Raw genomic sequence first — 12,289 nt, 5'->3', positions numbered from 1 at the left:
CATGTATATGTATGTAACTAACCTGCACATTGTGCACATGTACCCTAAAACTTAAAGTATAATAAAAAAAAAAAAAGAAAATTCATGGAAACCCTTTGATTCCTGATGATTTGTACAATTATTTTCCGATTCCTTTTCCATATTCTATCCTTAAGCTTTATGACATGCCATACAATGCCAACACGCATAAGAAAAGCCAGCTAGATTTTTCAGTATTTCAGAACCCATCTAGCAACATTCAAGGAGAGACATTTTCGTCATTGAAATGCTCGTGCTGGGGACAGGACAGCCAAGTACAGGTAAGTGAAATTAGAAAAATAAGAACAATGTTGTACATTTATTCAATGTAAAGACTGACTTTCATTCTTTCTAGATTAAGGGATAATGGTGATCAGAATAGTACTTTTTTCAGTCCTTATGTGATATTATAAAAGATTAGCAGTCCTACCTCGGTCCATACGATTTGAGGGGAAGTAAACATGTCTCTGTGACAAAGCATTGGTCTCTGTGACAAAACAACAGCTCCTGGAGAAATCTTCATCAATTCTTTGAGCATCTAGGAGTCAGTGTATGGCTAACTATACATACTTCATGAAGAGAAAGACGGTCTCCACCTGCTGAGGCAGACAGACTAGAGTGCACAAAGGACCAGTGCGGATGATGACACTTCATTGCAGGAAGAGGGGAGCACAGCAAATGATGACTTCATGTCTGGAGCCATTCCTCCATCTTCTCATTCCTGGGCTCTGGCACTAAACAGTGTCATCTGAATGAATGTGTCCACATGTTTGAGTTTGTGCACAGCCCCTGAGATGTTGCAGAGATTTGAAGGATAAGTATTTCATATCAGCCTTTCATATCAGCGATAAGCACATCAATTCTGCCTCTTTCATTTTAAAAGACATCTCTCTATGCATATTTTTCTTGCAAAGTTTATAGCTCTATACCTTAAAATATGCATTTTTTAAAAGAGAAGGAATGATATCTTATAGGGCCTTTGGCGTTTAAATATTATCTGACAAAACCTCAGAATCACACGTTGATTCTCTGACAGTCAGGTGTTTCTGACGTCCATGGGACAGAATGGTCAACGGAGACTTCAAAAATCTGCAAAGAGCAGCAGAGCTGTCAGCTGGCTCCACATCATTCCACATAATTCTTTTACTGTATTCTTTGGACTCCTAGGATCTCTAGACCAGAATTAGGACCAGGGTTACAAGTAAAGCAATTTTATTCAGTATGCGCTCAATAAATTCCCTCTGGACACCTGCCACACGTAGAGCACAGCATTTCCTTCTGGGCTATAAGCTTGTAATTTCTCCAGGGAGAAAAGGTGCATCAATAAGCAGCTCAAAACACAGCAGTAGGATAAGTGACCTCAAGTGGTAACTGGATCAATACCTTAGAGTCTTAGGGGAGCTGCGGAGACACTCAAGCCCTGGAATGGCAGGTGATCTACCAGAGGGGCTTCGAGAGGTGTGCTGGATTTGGGGTGAGCCTGCTGAGCATCCTGCTCCAACGGGAGGAAGTGTTTGGAGCTTTCTTCTTTCTCCATGTTAGGATTAGGCTCTGTTTGCATGAAGGCTTCCTTGAGCATCCTCTTATCACTGTAAACTTTAGAAACTTTTCTCTGCATTTTTGTGCTAGGGACCTGGGATTTCCCTCTCTGGTCTGTAAGGGCCACTGAAGGTGTTTAGTATATAGAGTCTGTCTACTAGGAGGACACTTCATGCCAACCTTTATATCAGAAGTCATGACGACTCCCAGGAAGGCAACTCCTAGAAACTCTTCCTTCTGCCTCTTTTAGAAAGTGGGTAGGTGGTCTTAAAGTCAGGAGAGAGTGGAATTATAGGAACGGACTTGGAAAAGATACGATGTTGGGGGTGTGTACTAATCTATAAATCTCTGGGCAAGTTTCCCTGGTTCTGTTGATACTGTAAAACCTATCACTCAAATGCTGTCTGAAGGTCATCAAAAGGGCAAAAACAACTCTCAATATGTTACAAATCAAACATTGTCTGTTTTCTTTAGGTTACCCCAAAAAGGCCACGACTACTGCCAAGGCAGGTCCAGGACACCATAGACTAGATGACCTTCCATCTCTGGGGTAGTCCCCTGAAAAGGACCCTGAGAAGTGTTGATTTCTCCCCTAGACCTCTGTCTTCCTTGATGCCTGACAGTGGTGGAGCCCTGTATCCTCTTCAATCACGGGGTGCGGTGGGTAGGGGAAACTCAGAATCAGAGCCAACATATGTGGGCCTGTTCAACCATTATCGTTGCCGTCTTTCCAATTCAGTGAAGGGCTGGACCCAGTTGGTCATGGCCAGAACCTCTTTGAGTGTTTGTATTAAAACCATAGGATTGCTTGTTGGATTATTTCCCAAACGCAAATTGTTTTCCCCCTACAAAGCTGGAAATACAGCCGTGACGATGCCTTATCTCACCTCCAGCACTGCATAGTTCCTACCCTCACTGGCAGCTGTGCACTCTCAAGCTTCACAGGAGTTTGAGGAGGATGCTCAGGAGAGAATGTGGTAATTACATTGCCCTCTTTTAATATTACCTCAAATGCAAGATTTTAATTTGTTTCTCATTCAGGATAAATGCTCAGTCTTAAATAAACAAATCCTAACACCACTCCCCATGCTCGAATTGGCGATACATCATTCAGAATCTAATGTGACTGGGCTTATGGGGGATTGCACCAGCGTATTGGCACTGTAACTCCAAATGGGTGGCAGAAAGCCATATTTATCCTTATTGCAAAAATTGCAATTTGGGAACCCATTTCAGTTAACTCTCTACCGTTCTTTAGTGTAGGAGCCATTTTAGTGACAGATGAAAGTATTACCCACGTAAAGCCAGAGAGAATAAAAAAGATTGGCTTTAAAAAATGTATATATGTTGATTTGTTGAAAACAAAGGTATTTATAAATCTCCCTCCCTCCTTCCTTCCCTCCTTTCCTCTTTCCTCCTTTCTTCTAGCCCTCTCTTGCAATCCTCATTTCTGGGGCTCATTTAACATGTTTTTTTCTTATTTACCCAAAAGCTAGTACCATTTGAATAACCTGTACACAGATGGATGAATATTTTCTTTCCTACTCCCTACTTCTAGCTTGGATCCATTAACATACATTTATATATTTATCTGGAACCAGCCTGAGCAATTCTTGCTTATTTGGTTATAAGATATTACTGAGCAAGTGCTGCAAGCCCAAGGAAAATACATTCAATAAATATTTATTGACTGCACCGTGCTCACGGGACTCTAAGGCAGTCAATGAAACGTCTTTCTGGTGTAAGCATTAATCATCAGGCTGCCAGATACAGGGATCTGGAGGCATGTGGGATATGGATTATGTTCTCTACTTCAGGTGGTTCCAGTCCCACTGAGGGCCATCAGCTCTGATTTGAATTGTATGTGTCCTCCCAGCTGAAAAACTCGAGATGTAGCCTTCCTCTTGCATGATGACGCTTTATAAAAAGAACTCTCTGCTGCACGTTTGTTTTTTCTTGTAGGCAGAGTGAAACAATCTTATTGTGAAAAAGAATTTCAATCCTCTGACAAATGGCAGTATCTTCATAACTTCCTCCTACACCAGTCCGAAATCACTCAGCAGAGAGAATGTCTTTCCTCTACTACGAGATTTGTCCAGTGGGGCCCTTCTTCCACAGTCTTTCTCATCCAATTCCAGTTTCTGCCCTCGCTTCTCCCACTCACTCCTGGGGTGTTACAGGTTTCCTTTAAGGGACCATATCTTCCTGAGTTCAGATAACCAGGGTGGTAATAGCTGAGAGTATGGCTGCTATAGTATAGCTCAAGGGTTGGCAGTTCTTTTCTGGGAAAGACAGATATTACATATTTTGAGTTTTGTGGTCCATAGAGTTTCAGTTGTAATTATCAAACTCTATCTTTGTAGTGTGAAAACAGCCACAGACAGCAAAGAAACTACTGGGCATGACTGTATGATAATAACATTTTATTTACAAAAACAGAGGTAGGCTGCATTTGGTCCCTGGCCCATAGCTTGCCGTCCCCTGGTCTAGTTTACGGGAAGCGAAGAGCAGGAGGAATTAGAACCATAGGAGAAGATGGTGTAATATTCAGAAACACTCTTTACCTTTGGCAGATGGGAACTCATTGGATAGATAACTCCTGTGTCCCGCAAGCAGTCAGTAAGGTGGTCTACAGCCAGTCATGACCCAGAATCAGATAAGACCCTGGTTCTTATGTGAGCACAGTGGTCAATCTGGGATGTTTTTCCTCCTCAATCCCTTCCTGACTGCCCTGTTTATTTTCACAACTTGGCCCAGTCATCACGTCCTTGTGGCTGTGTTTGGTGCCTGCCTTTACTGCTGTGAAGATCTCTAAACCTTGTGCTGACCATGCTTCACTTTATTTTCTATTTTCCTTTCTTTCTTTCTTTTTTTTGATTTGAGATGGAGTCTCACTCTGTCGCCCAGACTGGAGTGCAGTGGTGTGATCTCGGCTCACTGCAGCCTCTGCCTCCCAGGTTCCAGCGATTCTCATGCCTCAGTGTCCCAAGTAGCTGGGATTACAGGCACCCGCCACCATGCCTAGCTAATTTTTTTGCATTTTTAGTACAGAAAGGGTTTCACCATGTTTGCCAGGCTGGTCTTGAATTCCTAACTTAAGTGATTCGCTCTCCTCGGCCTCCCAAAGTGCTGGGATTACAGGCATGAGCCACCGCGCCAGGCCTTTATTTTTCTATTTGCATATCCTTCTTTTCTCTTTTCACCCTCTACAGGTCCTTGGCCTGCCCAGGTGCCGAGGATGTAGTAAATACTCGATGAAAGTTTGGTTGCATAAATGATATCTTGGCACATAGCAGTGGCTCCATAAATGCTTGTTGAGAGAAAATAAATGTAAAAGGAGAAAAACATACATGTTATACCTTTATTCCTCCCAGTCTCAACACATGTAAGACTGTTATGTGAGAATAATTATTGCTCAAATTTTTTTCTGTCCTATAGACACCCAGGATCATCCTGCAGGAGTGACCTCACTGGAACTGGCTCTTCAGAATTTTTATCTCTTGACATTAAGCCCTTAAATAAAGCCTCAATACCTACTTGTTGACTAACTTTTGTGTTGACTATATGTTGGGAACTGTGCAGGATTCAGTCTTTTTTAGTTTTTTATAGCTTTGATTTTAGGTTCAGGGGTACATGTGCCAGGTTTGTTCTATAGATAAACTCATGTTACAGGGGTTTGTTGCACAGATTATTTCATGACCCATGTTAAGCCTAGTACCCAATAGTTATTTTTTCTGCTTCTCTCCCTCCTCCCACTCTCCACCCTGAAGTAGAGCCCAGTGTCTGTTGTTTCCTTCTTTGTGTTTGTCAGTTCTCATCATTTAGTTCCCAATTATAAGTGGGAACATGTGGTATTTGATTTTGTGTTCCTGTGTTAGTTTGCTAAGGATAATAGCCTCCGATTCCATTCATGTTCCCGTAAAATACATGATTTCATTCTTTTTTATGAAAGAATTTTATATATAGTATTCCACGGTGTATCTGTACCACATTTAAAAATCCAATCTGTCATTGATGGGCATTTAGGCTGATTCCATGTCTTTGCTATTGTGAATAGTACTGCAATGAACATATGCATGCATGTATCCTCATAATAAAATGATTTATATTCCTCTGGGTATACACCCAGTAATGGGATTACTGGGTCAAATGGTAGTTCTGATTTTAGCTCCTGAAGGAATAAAGACTTGAATGTGAAACCCAAAGCTATAAAAGCCCTGGAAGACAACCTAGGCGACACCCTCCTGGACAAAGGAAGGGGCAAAGATTTCATAACAAGGACACCAAAAGCAATTGCAACAAAAGCAAAAGTTGACAAATGGGATCTAATTAAACTTAAGGGCTTCTGCACAGCAAAAGAAACTATCAACAGAGCATACAGACAGCCTACAGAATGGGAGGAAATATTTGTAAACTATCCATCTGACAACGGTCTAATATCCAGCATCTGTAAGAGACTTAAACTAATTTATAAGAGAAAAACAAATAACCCCATTAAAAAGTGGGCAAAGGACATGAACAGACACTTTTTCAAAGAAGACCTACCTGTGGCCACAAGCATAGGAAAAAAATCTCAATATCATTGATCCTTAGAGAAATGCAAATCAAAACCTCAATGAGATAACATCTCATACCAGTCAGAATGGCTATTTTGAAAAGTCAAAAAATAACAGATGCTGGTAAGGTTGTGGAGAAAAGGGAACATTTATATACTGTTGACAGAAGTAAATTTGGATTCTGTCTTTCTATATGGCATCACCCTCTGGCTCTTCTCCTGAACAAATTGCTCCATCCATTCTCCTTCCATCCTCCCTCCATTTCAGGGAGCACACAGTCTTTTTACCTGACATCACTAACATTCCATCAGTTGAGATTTTCTTCCAGGATATTTTTTTATCATCGAAATTCAGGGATGTTATTTAAGCATATCACTCGACCAGCATCCTTATGTATTCACTCAAGCTCACAAAGCTGCAACCAAAGAGGCCTTTAGCAGCCTGCAGAGATGACACAAAGTTCACACACCACTAAATCATTTTTATTATTAATTAATTATAGTTTATTAATCTTAGCAGCAGAGTCCTTTGTGTCCTCACTACTATGTTGTGCACAATTCTAAAAAGCACGAAGTTTTGATCTCCATGCCCAGTGCAGATTCACAGCATCATCAGTGGACCCACTTCAAAAGGTGCCAGCTGACAGCAAGGGCGCCATCAACAAGACCATAAAAAATGGGTGAAAAGTCAGATGGATTTGAAGGCCTACAACAGTTTAGGGTGAAGTGAAGGAGGGGATGCAGTTGACTGTTGTTTGAGCTGTCCTGTCTCGTGTGTGATCAAATAATGACCCGTATTGTTCAAAGAAGATTCAGAAATTGAGTCCTTGGGCTATTAGGAAACAAAGTACCTGATGTAGGAGCTCATGAGAGGAGGTGATTCCAGACCCTGGGAGCCTTCCAGTTTTGTCTAGATTCTACTTCCTATCTCACTACCATCTGTAGAAATTTTATTTATCCTTTAAATGTGGATCAGAACTCATCTCTTTCAGGAAAACTTTTTCGATTGTTCAAAAATCTCATGGAGATAATCATAACCACATTCTATTGAATACTCTCCCATACTCCTGTTAGCTGTCCTCCCTTATGGAACCATCTCATTTTATTTTATAGCAGAACAATCTGTGCTCCTGTTCTATCCCATCACTGGACAGTAAGCTTCCTGAGGGCAGGGGTTGTGTTCACATATATTTTTATCTTTTGGGAAACTTACCAAAGAGCCTTACACAACTGGAAAAAGTTTGCCTGGATGTGCCAGCTGATGTTTGACCAAAGAACTCCATCTTCATTCAGCAGTTGCAAGCTGGCGGCTCCACTTAGGGCATTCAGACTAGTCTTAAAAGACAAGCTTACAAAGGGACAGATACAATTCTGGAATATTCTTTCCACAGTGAACTCCTTAATGCTATTTTGGAATGTTAGGCACTAAGCCAGGATTGATAAAGCACCCTAGTTGGGCATAGATAGAAGGTGTCCCCTAAGCAGCCCAGGTTAAGCCCTTTGATTTTTGCAGAGCAAGGGCTACCATAAAAATACGTATCACTAAGGTCTGATGTGAACTAAGGGGAAAAGACAGTGAAGGTCCAAGTTATGTATAATATTCTGAGTGTTTCTGCCAGCAGGTGGGCCAGACAGTAAGCATTGGGAATGAGCAACACTAGGAGTATCAGTCAGCTAATCACTGGGATCCTGCCATTCACAATAAAATGCTACCCCTCAGGGGTGGGACTGGGTGTGGGAGTGGCTGGGGTGAAGCAGGAAGACAGAGCGTGCATTTTTTTCTCCCTGAAAAGAGAAATGGTAGCAAGTTTGTAACACAATGGAAGGTAAGTAAAGTAATGTACCATTTCATTTCCAGCTTGAGGGCTCCTGTCAAGGATTGGCAGAAGCTACTTGCTAGCTAGCTCACAACATTTGTAACTACTGTTTTCTTCCTATATGGAATCTCATGCTTGCATTTGGGACTCCACCCCTGAGGCTGTGCTGACATATGTAAGACAGACACACACAGCAATAGCTATCCTCTGGGCAAAAGGCTGATGCTATTGGGACAAACTAGATCCTTTGCGACATTGACCTGTTTGCGATTTAGAGCTAAAACTTGGGTAGGAGGTGTGTGGTGACATACGGGAGACTCAGGTTTATAGAAATTTGACTGGGGAGGTGATAATAGGACCACATTAGCTCCAGCAGCAGAGTAAGAAAAAAAGAAAGAAGAGAATAGTTTGGATTGTAATGTCTTTGAGATTTTAATTACTGTAAGGGAAAGGGGAATTGCACTGATTGAACTTCATGATTTTAGTGGAAACTCAATAATGGAAAGAAGTTCAAATTTAGGGCATCTTTAAAATTGTTGACACTGCGCTTTTTGGCCTCTGCTGTCACTGCAGTATTGAGTAGTCCTCTCTGGTAAGCTAGTTAGGAAAATGTAGTTGGCCATAATCTTAGAATTGTATTTTCATCTTATGCAGTGTGGCCTTGATATTAAGTTATTAAATAATTAATGCTCTCTTCTGACCAATTTTGAGGTTTTTGTGAACAACATCAAAGATGCATTTCTTTTAGCTATTTGAAAATACAAAATAAATTGTTGTTGAATGGATTTTGAATGTTCCCAACCTCCCAAAATACTAAATGTTTGAGGTGATGGATATGCTAATTACCCTGATATGACCATTACACATTGTATAGATGTATCAAAATATCACACTGCACCTCACAACTATGTACAATTATTACTTGTCAATTAAAACAAATAAACAATTTTTTGAAATCTTAAGAAAATGATGCATTTTTTGGAGGGCTGAATCATCCATTCCATTGGGCCTGGCAGGCTATGTAAAAACTGCTGCAGTCACTCACAAGTATATTTAGAGTTTCCCTGATTCTCTAGCATCCTCTTTCCCCAAGTGGTAAGCATGTTTTCTGGGTGACCATAGGCTTGACTTTTAATTTTGGCAGCAGAAAACTTAAAGCAGAGACACTTGGGGCCAAAGGAAGGGCTAGGAGGGAGAATGATATTTCCTTGCCTCCTCCTCACTCAGGGTAGCCTCTCTTCTCCCACAGATCTCTTTTATTCGACCCACAAAGGCAGAATCTGTGGGCTGGGATTGGAGTGAGGTGAGTGAGGCACTCACAGTGCAAGTGAAGAATTAAATCCTGTCTTTATTTAAAATTTTGATATTTTGTTAATCATAGATTTTTGTGCATTAAGTTTGATATCTTAATGTATTGCATTAAAATGTCATTTGTCTTGATTACTGAATTTTTGGGGTCCCCTTAAATTTTGCACCCCAGGCAAATGCTACACTTGCCTCACCCTAATCCCAGCCTTGAAAATGTCTCCTACTGAAGTATAGCAGGTAAGACAATCACTAATCAAATGAAGTGTACTCAGACTCAGGTGCTCAGCATTATTCAGTGCTGCTGCCCCTGCCAGGTACCTGATGTACCAGTCTGTTGTGCTGTGTCCTGTGCCTGCAGCCACCAGATGGGGTGGCAGGCTCAGCAGGAAGCCCCTAACAGTTTAAGTAACATGAACAGGAAAGATGCTGAGTAATCCTTCTCTGGAGAGTATGAAGATTATTTGGGCACCCTTGCTACAGTGATTTTGCTTTTTCTTATATAGTGTAAATCCACAACTGTTTATTTATTTTTGATAGTGCTTTGTTAGTTAAAAAAATCTTTGACAGCAATAAGTTATAATTTCAAAGAAGCACACATCAAATGAAAAGTTTAGTGCCGGATTTCTGCTTTTCATAAAAGTTGATGATGAATGTGTAACTTGCACAAAATGCTTTTAGACATTTACCTTTTATCACACCAAAGCGTTAATCACTGAACCTGTGAAAACCAAAAGACACACATCTGCTGAAGCAGCAGCAGCATCTACACCAAAAGTTAGTAGTTATTTTAAGACAACCGTGCTCAAAGACAATTATTTAACCTATGCAGGGAAAATGGTGCATTTGCTTATTATTCTGTGAAGCATGACTTCTCGCTTAGATTAAACGACCGTTCTTCTAAATTAACTTCACTCTTTTTCAATTCCAGTGTTTCTTGTGCATGTACAAAAGGTTGAGTAATAGCTATTAATATGTTGGCTCAGTTATCAGAAGAATTTGGCAAATAGCTAAACGATTCTAATTTTCTATCAGTGTCATCAGAGTTTTCAAATAGAAAATCAGTTAATATCAATAATGAGCCAATTTTTTTTTTTTTTGAGACAGAGTCTCTCTCTGTCACCCAGGCTGGAGTGTAGTGGCGCTATCTTGGCTCACTGCAAGCTCCACCTCCTGGGTCACGTCATTCTCCTGCCTCAGCCTCCCAAGTAGCTGGGACTACAGGCACCCGCCACCATGCTTGGCTAATTTTTTGTATTTTTAGCAGAGACCAGGTTTCACTGTGTTAGCCAGGATGGTCTCGATCTCCTGACCTCGTGATCTGTCCGCCTTGGCATCCCAAAGTGCTGGGATTACAGGCATGAGCCCCCGCGCCCTGCCAATAATGAGCCAATTTAAAAAAAATTCAATTCATAGATTCAAAATTTTTGGAAGGTGAAAGAATGGACAATGTTGTGAATGTTATCATGAGTCCATTTCAAAGTTCAGCAGTGAAGATAAATTAATTTGTTTTAGTACTAATACAAATACACTATGGTAAAAATAATGCACTTACTAAATTAAGAAACCCATGGAACAGAAATGTACTTGTAATAGGTTGTGATACACATAATTTGCAACTATGCACAAATAAACTGTGATATCTTACTAATTGAAATAGAAGCAGTAGTTGAAATTTATAAAAAGTTTTGTAGGTATACAGTAACTGAAATAATTTATTTTGGGTGTGTTTTTGTATGATGAATACAAAAGTATACTACATAGTATTTTAAAAGTGTTTGAGCCTTTGACTGTTTTATGAATTAACCTAAGTAACAGTACCAAACTTTTTGTAAATGAGTTCTCAAAGTTTTGGTTATATTTTGTTTAAAATTAGTTGAAACTTGTAAATCAAAATATTTTCAACGGAGTACTCCTACATTTTTAACTTCAGAAGCTTTTGGCAAGTTGCAATTTCTCAGTACAAATCTGGCAAACAAAAAGACATTGAAATTGGTTTCTATAAAAGCCAGAGACAAACTGCATGAAATAAAAACTGAAAGCTCCTATGGGGTGCACAATTGAATTTTGAAATTCTTGATTGGCTCTTAGGAATATTTTGATTAGAGGAAAGAATCTTTTGATGGATTTCTTGTTTTTTTAGTAAATTGTTAATATTCTTTATCAAAATAAAATATAAAATTGAGAAAATTTTGTTTCTCACAATTATAGTGATTAAATTTGGCAAAACACTAAAATGAAACAAGCTGTCAACTAAGACAACTTAGTTTTGTCTTCTTAGTTTTATCTCTTAAATTTAACCTTCTGTACCTCTGTGCTGCATTCTGGCTAATTTTTTTGGATCTTCCAGTTCACTGACTCTCTTCAGCAAGTCTAATCTGCTATTAGATTCGTCCACTGAGTTTTACATTTCAACTGTTATTATTGTTCATTTTTAGAATTTTGATTGCATATTTTAAAAAATGTTAGTCATTCTTTATAATTTTTACTCACTCCTCATATTGTCAGGCTTCTTTTTATTTCATTATACATAATAAACATAATTTATATTTAGTGTCTCTGTTAACTCTAATAGCTTAACTCTCTGGGTTTGCTTCTGCAGGTTCTCACTCATGGTGACCTCTTCCATTATCTGTTTTATGCTCACTGCATACTGCTTATTTTCTTTGGAACTTTATTTTTGAGAATTTGTTGATGCCTGTGTTGAAGGTGGGTTCCTTCAGAGATGATATACAATTGTTTTTGCCAGAAACCTGGGAATACTTCCAGACTGGGACTACTGTAAACTGGATTTCAGAGTGAGGTTTGTTTTAGACCAACCAACTTAAATGAATTTGGTCTGCATCCCCATGTGAGGATACTTTTTCTGCTATGAACTCTCAGAAGAGATTTTTTTTTTTTGTTTTCTGTCTATAGCACCAAGGTTGGAGATGGGCAAGTTTCCTGCAGCTGTTGGCAGGCTAGGCATTCATTTCTAGTTCTCTTTTACGCTGAGGATATGGCTTTTTGGTTTCCAACTTTAAGGGAAGGTGGCCTATTAGACAACCCACCTTGG

General features: G+C 39.7%; 1 protein-coding gene across 1 annotated transcript in view; it reads right to left on the bottom strand.

Moving 5' to 3' along the window:
• TACR1 (tachykinin receptor 1) overlaps positions 1-12,289 on the bottom strand; it is a 154,035-nt gene that overhangs the window by 73,276 nt on the left and 68,470 nt on the right. The gene's annotated exons all lie outside the window — the stretch shown is intronic.

The sequence above is a fragment of the Pongo pygmaeus genome, chromosome 12 (genome assembly GCF_028885625.2).
Source record: "Pongo pygmaeus isolate AG05252 chromosome 12, NHGRI_mPonPyg2-v2.0_pri, whole genome shotgun sequence".
NCBI lineage: Eukaryota > Metazoa > Chordata > Mammalia > Primates > Hominidae > Pongo > Pongo pygmaeus.
The sequence above is the reverse complement of the archived record's forward strand: the minus strand, read 5'-3'. Positions and strand labels throughout refer to the sequence as shown.